Raw genomic sequence first — 12,497 nt, forward strand, 5'->3', positions numbered from 1 at the left:
ATAAACCAGTGGGTGACACATTAAACTCAGCCAAAGATCTCGTGACCTAAGAAGTTAATTATTTAGCAAATATCATTTCACTATAAAATATAGCAAAAAGGGTGAGAAGATTAATAGAAAATGCTAGGGTTGACATATCAAACACTCGTGAAAAATATGTGCCACTATAATACAAAAATGGATGATCTCGATGTCGTAATCGTTGTAAAAATCCTACTTCTCTCTCTCTCTCTCTCTCTCTCTCTCTCTCTCTCTCTCTCTCTCTCTCTCTCTCTCTCTCTCTCTCTCTCTCTCCTGTTCATTATGGTGATTATGTTATGAACATGGCAATGCAAGGAATATATAATGGCATTGCATTTAGAGGGGACAAGAGATTATGTGATCTTGAATACGCAGATGATATAGCTCTAATTGCATGTACAATGAAAGAAATACAAAAAAAAAATGATTGATAGACTAGTACCGGATGAAAGAAATGTTAAACTGATTGATGATCAACCAGATAAAGACTGAGGTCATGCATATCCAGTGTAGAGATCAGACGAACTGCTTTAACCGAGGAATAATATTACCCAACTCAAACTCTTTCAAATATTTAGGAACCATTAACCACCTAGGGGCTAGACGCACCGTCAAAAAGCCCTTGTCCGGAGAAAAGCTCCGGGCAATCTGAAGAAGAAGAAGAAGAAGAAGAAGAAGAAGAAGAAGAAGAAGAAGAAGGAACTCTCATTACCAGAAATGGATCAACAGTTACAGAATTCCAGTGGAGAATGGGGAAAAGAGAACAAGCAATGGGCATGCTAAAACAGTTTGAAGGTCAGATCAAACATCAGTTCTCTGCAAAATCAAAATATACATTGTATCCAGTTGTTAAAGGATAACAAATCTTTAAATACCTGGAGAGTAGCTCCCTATATTTGTTAGTATACATTGCAAGGAAGAAGTTATCTTTATTCATATATATATATATATGTATATATATATATATATATATATATATATACATATATATATATATATATATATATATATATATATATATATATATATATATACAGTATATATATATATATATATATATATATATATATATATATATGTATATATATATATATATATATATATATATATATATATATATATATATATATATATATATATACAGTATATATATATATATATATATATATATATATATATATATATATATATATATATATATATATATATACAGTATATATATATAATATATATATATACAGTATATATATAATATATATATATATATATATATATATATATATATATATATATATATATATATATATAAACACAAAGGTCATTATATAACATTGTTGTCCCTGATTACTTCACATGAACATGCAAATATTGAATCTGAAAGTATACAAGATCGAAACCTTGTATTCACATATTTAAAACGCCGTAACTGTACTGCGGTCTCTATCCTCATAACCTTTCATTCCCAACTCTCCACCAATCTCCTACTTTCCTCTCTTAGCGATAATATAATCAAGAAAGGTCTCTTGCGAAAAGGACTCGCACGACAAATGAATGAGCAATAATGCCGTTTGAAACGAGACTCCAGTTGGCAGGCCCAGCACTCAGGCGGGAAATTTAGATGACATCCTGAGGTGTGGGTACAAGACCGACTTGGTTTTAACAGAAGTCTCCCATATGTAAGACCTCCGGTTACATTCGCAGCCCGGCTTCCATTTGCTACCTCACGTTAAGACGGCAGAAATCCACTGAAATTTTTAAAAGATTTCAGAAAAGAATAAAGACTCAACTTCTCCCCTCCCCCAAAAAAACTTTATTGCTAATGTGGAAAAAGCCGATATGTATCAAGTTTGGTGAGTAATTATATAGTGTGAACAGTGAATTGGTGGAAAACACAAAAGTCTTAAATATAATGACCGCCTATCTTACTTCTACAAGCGATCACTCTTTCCCCATAAACGGAAATTTTGGGTATATGGTGAATTTGAAGTAAACCGTTTACTAATCTCTTTTACATTGCATGAAAGAGCCAAACAAAGGCCTTACGAAGTATTACTAAATATTTTAATGTCCACACAAATTATATATACAGTATATATGCACATATATATATATATATATATATATATATATATATATATATATATATATATACATATATATACATATACATTATATACTGTATATATATACATATTATATACTATATATATGTATATATATATACATATACTTATATATACATTATATATACACACATATATATACCTATATAAATTATATATATATATATATATATATATATATATATATATATATATATATATATATATATATCTTCAGTGGAAACTTGTTTAATTATACAAACAGTTGATTGCATGGCAATATTTAGTCTATGGTTGTAACGTTTACATCAATATGCCTTCAAATAAGATTTGGCCTGTCGTTAATTTCACAAATTTATGACCTACGTTATTAAGAAATTAACGAAATTAAGTCTAGTTCAACTAATATGGGGTTTCATAAATTGAAATCCAAACCTTTGATTCAAAAGGTATAAAGGATAAGAATGTTTTTAATTTTAGACAATCTACAAATTACATGAAAATCAGGTAATGTATAATTAATGTCTGGTAAGGTATTATCTATAAATTTTAGTTATTTAATAGTACGCCTATCCCTCTTATACTAAACAGTGCCAGAGGGTGCTAACTTACCAATTTCTGAATTATAGATACGAGCTTGCTGGCCTCATTGCATTTTTCAAAGAGAGCCATCATTCACCCCAGTTGACTAACCACCAAGTACACAAATGACTGTTCGAGTGGAAAAAAAGTGTGTGTGTGTGTGTGTGTGTGTGTGTGTGTGTGTGTGTGTGTGTGTGTGTGTGTGTGCGCGCGCGCGCGCGTGTGTGTGTAGGCATAAAAGTCACCGAAACACACGATGCTGAGATGCAATAAAACCACAAGGGAAAATGAATATCGATATGAATACTGACTGTTTTTGTCTTCGCCTAGACCAAATATTATAAAAGAAGACGAAACTGGGCAGGATTAGCAAAATTGCCGTACAGCGATTCAATCGTTGCGGGATGTATCTACAGCATTTATATAAAATGGCACTGGGTTAGCAAATTTATTTTCGAACACTTACATGAAAACCGGAAAGGGTGGGTTATTCAAAAACTTTTGGATATTAAACTGTGCTATCTTGTATTTTAATAATACTAGATTCCTATCCAAAAATATATCAAAACAATACACAAAATCCTATCAGCATTGTACTATTCAGAACCTTTAACCAAAATAAGTCCCTGTTATCACCAATATTTAAAACACACTCGCTCGATCCCGGGTCTGGGCACCAAAATTATATTATACGAATATGGCTTCCTGGTCTGAGCACCAAAAAATATATCATACTATAGCTCGTGACTGGGAACCAAACATATAATGTCATATATATTACAACTGGCAAGCTAATCAACCGGTCGAATTCCAAATTCACTTGTTTGCTTTTACATTAAAACTGTTACACTTTAAAATATTGATAAGCATATTCTGAAACAGTTAAATAACTCCAAGACAACAATATATAAAACACTGAATATCCAAATGTCTCTCAAGTACAATCAAAACCAAACTGGGTAATTTTTCTTAAGAATGATTTAAAACTCACTGTGGTTCTAACAGGATGCACACAAATATGATTCTAAGCAATAGTGATTGGAATAATACACTCTTTACAAAAGAATATATTCTATATAAATTATAACACCTTGAAAGAATTTACATTAAAACAAAAATAAATCATTCGAAATATTAAGTCTGAGCTACTTAGATTAAGACAAAAATGTTACGCTCTGAAAATTATATAATTACTTGACTCAAAATATTAAATATGAATAAACCTTAGACTAAGACAAAAGAAATGATCACTCTCTCGAAATCATATAATCACTTGACTCGAAATATTACACCTGAATGAAACCTTAGAATAAGACAAAGAAATAATACTTAAGAAAATTATACAATCACTTATTTCACTTGAAATTAAATTCTACACACTATTTTATTAGTCTTTACACTCAATTAATATAGTTAACCCGATAACGATACAAATACTTTTCCCGATAACGATACAAATACTTTTCACGTTACTACTGGCCCAGTTACAAAAACTAAGAGAATTTTCATAAATACTCATTATGTTTACAAAACCCCATCACACTAAAACTTTGAGATTTCACTGAACACTTTTAAACAATACACCAAGAGGAGAGTGAGAGAGAGAGAGAGAGAGAGAGAGGGAGATGGCTATGACTTAAAGCTGGAATTCTCTATATGATCTATGCATCCCTGGGTCGCTATATATATGAAACTTAGCTACTTTCAGATATTTCTAAATAGACCTGGAAGCGTGGGGGGTTGGCCTAAGGGCATCAGAGTTATCAACTATCACATATCAAACAACAGAACCAACCCCGTTGATGGCAACTCTCAGGCAGCTCCATTGCCCACCGTTCTTAGGAAAAAAACACATGGCAAAATGAGAATAGCGCATTTTCTCTCAAACATGACGCAATACCTCAAAAATATATTAAAAAACATTTACATAAGCCCTTGTTCACATCTCGTATGGTCACATAACACTCTCAAACAGCTTACTTAAGACTTTGTAACAAAAATACATGAAATAAAAAGTTAATTCTTATAAAAAAACGTAAATTTACATATACTGACGTGAATAAGGAATATGATGAAATTGACAACGAAAGTCTTACGTAATCTACATAACCTTATACCTACACGAGAGGAAATCATCTCAAGAGCTGGCTATTCACCTCTGCAATGCATATATGAAAACATGAATAAAATTCCTGATTAATTGATTTACTCTACATTCGCCCAGCTTCATAAGAATATATATATATATATATATATATATATATATATATATATATATATATATATATATATCTATATATATATTTATCTATATATATATTTATCTATATATATATATACATATATATATATATATATATATATATATATATATATATATATGTGTGTGTCTATATATATATATACCTATCTATATATATCTATATATATATATTTATCTAAATATACATGATATATATATATATATATATATATATATATATATATATATATATATATATATATATATATATATATATATATATATATATATATACTGTATATATATATACATAAATGTGTGTATTACATATATATATAAATATATATATATATATATATATATATATATATATATATATATATATATATATATGTGTGTGTGTGTGTGTGTGTGTGTGTGTGTGTGAGTGCATGTATTATAAATATATATATACAGTATGTATATATATACATATATATGTATATATACATTTATATGTATATATACATTATAAGTATATATATATGTATATATGCATATATTGTGCATATATATATATGTATATCTATATGAATGTGTATATATATACATATATATATATGTATATATACATATATGTATATATAAACATATATATATATATACATATGTTTATATGATGGGAAATTATATTCTGATCGCTCGCAGCATTCCAACAAGCATGATTGGCTCTGACTTTGCTGATCATGGCAATACACAAACCCTTCCATCTCGTTCTGGTATCCCCTACTCAAAAAGTTATATTACACACACACACAGTTATACAATAACAATAACATATGCAGCAGGTTCTAGTCTATGGCAGGACAAAGGCTTCAGAGGTCAATTCATGTCTGGGGTTTGGCCAGTTTTCATCAACATGCTGGTCAATCGGATTGGCAATGGGGAAGATTTTCATCTGATCGCTCAAAGCAAACCAATCTAGTGCGGATGGCCCTCACTATACACTTTTTTTTTAAATAAGGCGTATTTGCACGACTCGCAGGGATGCCCTTTTAGCTCGGAAAAGTTTCCTGCTATCTGATTGCTTAGAATTATCTTTTCCAACCAATCAGCGATCAGGAAACTTTAACGAGCTAAAAGGGCACTCCTGCGAGTTCGTGCAAATCTGTCTCACTACAAAGAATTGCAAATATAGCGATACACAGATCCTTTCACTACGTAAATAATTACCCACTTATTTTATATAATGTTTAGGTACGGTGGTACATGTTTTACATTGCGGTCTTGTCTGTGTGTAAAGTCTGATGACGATTACGCGATTTGCCATAAGAACTAACGATAATTTCCTACGTGCATTTAAATCAAAATTGCAAACGAACCTGTATAGTAGAATTATATTTTACAATTGAACAGAAACTATTGTATAAGAAACACAACGCAACGAAATGAGAGAGAGAGAGAGAGAGAGAGAGAGAGAGAGAGAGAGAGAGAGAGAGAGAGAGAGAGAGAGAGAGAGAATCTTTTAAAGTTTAAGCTGTATAGACCAGCGTTGGCGCCAGTTATTCTGTGAAGCTATTAAAGGACCAAGTTTGCCTACAACCTGGAGAAACTCCTGTAGTTATGCCATAAGTAAAATCTCAGGAGACCGGGCAGCTGGATGGAAATAAGGAAGAGGGAACGTCGGATAAGTACAAGGATATAAGGCATACGCAGCTTAGAGACGAAGGAAACCGTTGGGTAATGCATTGCCGGAGCTGTCAACCTACTGGGGTAGAGACACCAGAATAACCTAACTAACAATATAACCATTGCAAGCTCCAGAAAAAAATTTTAACACCATTAAAACTTATAGATTTGAATATGTAACATTTCGTCAGTATATACCATCTCACCTCAGATTACTTCTTTCCCACATTCAACGTCGTCCAGCATATGAGCGCCGAAAGATACGCGTTTCGAAGGAAACGAACGCAACACTATTACAACTAGCTAAGAAGACATCGCAGTGGCAAATGGGTACAAAACCATTCAGAACTTGGCGTCGGAACTCGTTGTTGTGCAGTAATGGTCGAGGGCGGCCAATCACCAAAACACCAGTTCACAAACTACCGCACTACCTCTGTAAAGTTTTGTTGAAGAATGCTGTTCTCACAGCCCTCATTTATATCATAATATATATCAGTGCTATGGTATTCTTAATGTTAGCTATATGAGTTTGGTAGATGAATCATTTACCATACACGAGTGAGAGATACCGTGATAGGAATAGTCGTTCTTAAGGTTTTATTATAATTAATATTTGCCAGTTGTGATCTATTTTATTTCAGTGACGCCATTTAATCAAACCGAAAAAGCATAAAAAAATTACATCTGTTACTCTTATTGAACGATGAACATCTACTTTATTTTATCCAATATCATCTAAAATAAATGTTCGCAAGATTACCAAAACTATATGTAAAGAAAGAGTCATTCGTTAATGATAATCCTCCTTTAGTGTCGTGTTGCTATCAACAGAAACTTTTTTGGCGACCTTCCACTTATGTGGCAGCTTTCAAGAAAAACCTGGAGACTCATCTCTTTAGAAAGTGTTATGATAGTGATCTGAAAACTATTAAGCCTGAATACAAATGCTAGCGAATAACTGAAAAGATACAGAGCATAATAACTGGAAAGAAATTATTTTCACACACCAAGGCCCGCCTGAACAGACTCTTAGTGTCTGATGGAGGGCAAGAAATAAACCCCTAAAAGTAAAAGTAAGTAAAAGTAAAGTAAGTATATACATTTCAACAAAGTGCACTGAAATTCACATTCTTTGCCGCATATTATTCCACTCATTTCGAATCCATCAACGCACATGTATCTCACCCAGCTTTAAAAAAACTACAATAGCGCGAGGGAATAAGGTAGCACTATCATCCATTCTCACAATAAACATCATAATGATTGATTTGACGAAAGATAACTTTAAATCAGCTAATAGTAACGAAACAACAGTGGTAATGGGGCTTAAGTACGAAGTCAAGCCGGCGTTGTGGTCTTTTAAATCACCCATCACACAATCTATATGGTACAATTTTTAAGTAACTGAACTTCGGTCAAATCTGCATATTTCCAAGTAGATACGTATAGGCAAGTGCAACGATATAAACGACATTGAAGTCGTGAAGGGGGGTTCTGGGGAGGACATATGTCCCCGGGCGCAGCATTGAAGGGGGCGTCAAATTGAAACTGTGGAACCATCTTTCATGGGGCTAATTTTTAAGCCTTTCCAGCACATATTCTATCTTATGAAGATTGACTTCCTTTAATCATTATATATATATATATATATATATATATATATATATATATATATATATATATATATATATATATATATATATATATATATATATATATATATATATAGATAATGATAATAATAATAATATAATGTAAGCATTATGCGCTCATTACTATAGACTACCATCAAATTAGATTACTAGCCTAGTACTTACTTTGACGGCCCCTTTTCGGGTCCCCAAATATCTAATCAATATTTTGATATCTATTGATGATGGCTAATAAATATTGATTATATCTATTTTTCTAACGTAAACTACTTCAGTTTGCAAATTTGTTTTGTGTTCCTTCATTCCATGATATTTTTATCATGCAAATGAGATTGTTTTGTTTTTAACACAATATATCTGAAATAATGAAGACAAAACACTCAAAGCAAAAGAGCCCTCCTTTGAGGACGCCGTAATAGACTTTGTCCCCGGGGTGCCAACTACCCTCGCGACGCCACTGATAAACGACCTCGGCAAGTCTGAAGTCTAAGCTTAATAGACTTATATTCCAATAAGCTTAAATCAACACCTAGATTGGACCTAGAAATCTTATTGGAAAGAATAGAAACTTACGAGTATACTACACACAATCATATAATTTACGAAAATTATGAAATATTCAGGCTCCCAACATACCATACCCTTTATCTTAGCTTCTATATCATAGTCTATAACACTGATCTGGACGGGAGATGAAGCTCTTAACCCTTTCACCCCCAACTTGCAAAACACTGTTAATTACATATTTTTACATATTTTTGATAATTTAATGAGAAACTTCAGGCATTTCCCAAAAGAATGAGACCAACTGACCTCTCTAGGACAAAAATTAAGCTTGTTAGAGCAATTTAAAAAAATTATATAGCAAAATGTGCTAGAAATTTAACCTTATGGTGGGGGTAAAAGGGTTAATTATTCTGGATCCGTGAGTACTAATGCTCCCTAATGGTCACTTCCACTCATTAAACTTAGTCGGAAGGTATGAGGAAAGTAGCTTGATCATACTTTTTCTTTTTCGGTGTGGCCCTTGAATCAAACCTTAATCCTCCCTTCCTGAAGGCTCTACAAGGCTCTACAGTAGATCTATCTGTAGATAAGGGCCAGCGGGCTGAGTTAATAGAGCCCCCCCCCCCCCCCCCCCCCGGATAAGGGCCAGCGGGCTGAGTTAATAAAGAGGTGCCCTCCTTACCCTGATGAGTTGGTGGTGATATTAAATGCATACTTTCATACTTTTATTTTCTGACCCTGCTTTGGAGCCCCCCCCCCCCCCCACCCCCCAGTATACATGCTCAAATTAGCTGTCTGTTTTAACGTTCATTATTAAAAACGAGTTTCATACCTGCTTCATTGCTTGGCAAATTTTGATTTTGGTTCATAATATTCCAAATATGTAATATATATTGTTCGTGATAGAGAATCAAGAAAATCCCAAACGTTGTTAGTACCTATACGGGGCATTTGCATACCTAAAATACTTGATAAAAACCTGAATTATAGCTATTCCAGGAACTGACCCTTCGTAAAAAAAATGGGTGTAGATAATATATATATGAATATATATATATATATATATATATATATATATATATATATATATATATATATATATATATATATATATATGCAATCATGTCCAAAAGCGCCTCGCCTCCGTTAAAAAAGAAAAGGACTAAGAAAAACTAGGAGACAATCTTAGCTAACCGTGTGCAAGCGTCGCTTTCCTTGGTTACCACCAAATAAAGAGAAACCTTGACTTAGAGCTGTCGAGTTGTCAGACGCAAACTATATTTTCCTGCAATTAGATACAGTGGACTCCCCGATTCGATAAAGTGCCTTTCCTCAGAGATAATCTCACTTTAAAATTTGTCAAGAAAAATCTAAGGTACTGGAAAATCTCATAACTGGGTGGGAGCGATCGCTGTCTACATATCCTTAAGACAAATATGGTAGTTGATGATAATGGTTGAATATTTCATTTCCACGTTTGATAAAAATGAACACCAGCAGATATAGGCAATAACCCATATCTCTTCTCTCTCTCTCTCTCTCTCTCTCTCTCTCTCTCTCTCTCTCTCTCTCTCTCTCTCTCTCTCTCTCTCTCTCTCTCTCTCTCCAATTTATATACATATGTGTGTATATATGTGTATATATATATATATATATATATATATATATATATATATATATATATATATATATATATATATATATATATATTCCAGACACGGAACATAAAAAAAAAGTATTGAATTGCCCCTCTCACAGTGCTTTGCTTTAAAAGCAAATGATAGGCCATCTATGACAGCAATAACATAAAAGCTTTAGGGATTCAGTCATCGAAATATTCAAGTTGGAGAATGTTTACTACAATATAAAGATACAATATAGAAAAATTAATACTAAAAATATTCTAGCATTTATATCTATTAAATTTTACCCTGCCCAACATTTATTACTAGAGAAGAAAAACTGTACCAACAAGAAATCATAAAAGCTAATAGGATTATTAATCAGAAAAACTAAACTAAATCCAGCTAATATTTGTAACGCTAAATTATAAGTAATGTAACAAAAATACCTCAAGGAAGGTCTTGTAAAAAGGGTCTTATAGAATTTGTTACACTGTTTATGATTATTTGTATTCTTGAAAATTGTATTATTTTCGAAACATCTGCATATGTACAAATGTTTTTTTTTCTCCAAGAAAGATTGAGCGCTTCGCGTGAAGCCTGTCGTTAGACAAATAAGAAAACGAGTATTTTAATCATGACTTGTGCTATTCTAGATGCGACTTAAGATTATCTGAACAGATTATCATCTCTAACTAAAGCCTCAAGCACTAGAGGCGAAACCCTTATAAAGCCCCGACCTGAAATATTCTAGAATTTATGGCTGAATAAATAAAAGTACGAATTATTACGAAATAGATATATGAAACTCCAAGAGATACAACAATTGCAAAGCGATATATTGCAATGAAAAAGCTAGAAAGATATGTGATAAAGAATTATAAAATACAAAGCCAGTAATCTCGGACAACTTACTAAACAAAAGGTAAAAAATCTAGATATTTTGTAATTTCAGAGGTGAAAATCTGCAGAATTTGAAACAAATGTAGATTTAAAATGACAAAGCCAACAATCAAGGTACAAAATCTAGATCATTTGTATTTGCAGAGGTGAAAATCTGCAGAATTTGAAACAAGTGTAGATTTAAAATGACAAAGCCAACAATCAAGGTACAAAATCTAGATAATTTGTAATTTCAGAAGTGAAAATCTAGATAAATTTGAAACAAGTGTAGATTTAAAATGACAAAGCCAACAATCAAGGTAAAAAATCTAGATATTTTGTAATTTCAGAGGTGAAAATCTGCAGAATTTAAAACAAGTGTAGATTTAAAATGACAAAGCCAACAATCAAGGTACAAAATCTAGATATTTTGTAATTTCAGAGGTGAAAATCTGCAGATTTTGAAACAAGTGTAGATTTAAAATGACAAAGCCAACAATCAAGGTAAAAAATCTAGATATTTTGTAATTTCAGAGGTGAAAATCTGCAGAATTTGAAACAAGTGTAGATTTAAAATGACAAAGTCAGTAATCTAGGTACAAAATCTAGATAATTTGTAATTTCAGAGGTGAAAATCTACAGGAATTGAAACAAGTGTAGATTTAAAATGACAAAGCCAACAATCAAGGTACAAAATCTAGATATTTTGTAATTTCAGAGGTGAAAATCAGCAGAAATTGAAACAAGTATAGACTTAAAATGACAAAGCCAACAATCAAGATACAAAATCTGGATCATTTGTAATTTCAGAGGTGAAAACCTGCAGAATTTGAAACAAGTGTAGATTTAAAATGACAAAGCCAACAATCAAGATACAAAATCTGGATCATTTGTAATTTCAGAGGTGAAAATCTGCAGAATTTAAAACAAGTGTAGATTTAAAAGGACAAACCCAACAATCAAGGTACAAAATCTAGATATTTTGTAATTTCAGAGGTGAAAATCTGCAGAATTTAAAACTAAGTGTAGATTTAAAATGACAAAGCCAACAATCAAGGTACAAAATCTAGATATTTTTTAATTTCAGAGGTGAAAATCTGCAGAATTTGAAACAAGTGTAGATTTAAAATGACAAAGCCAACAATCAAGGTACAAAATCTAGATCATTTGTAATTTCAGAGGTGAAAATCTGCAGAATTTGAAACAAGTGTAAATTTAA

The sequence above is a fragment of the Palaemon carinicauda genome, chromosome 33 (assembly GCF_036898095.1).
Source record: "Palaemon carinicauda isolate YSFRI2023 chromosome 33, ASM3689809v2, whole genome shotgun sequence".
NCBI lineage: Eukaryota > Metazoa > Arthropoda > Malacostraca > Decapoda > Palaemonidae > Palaemon > Palaemon carinicauda.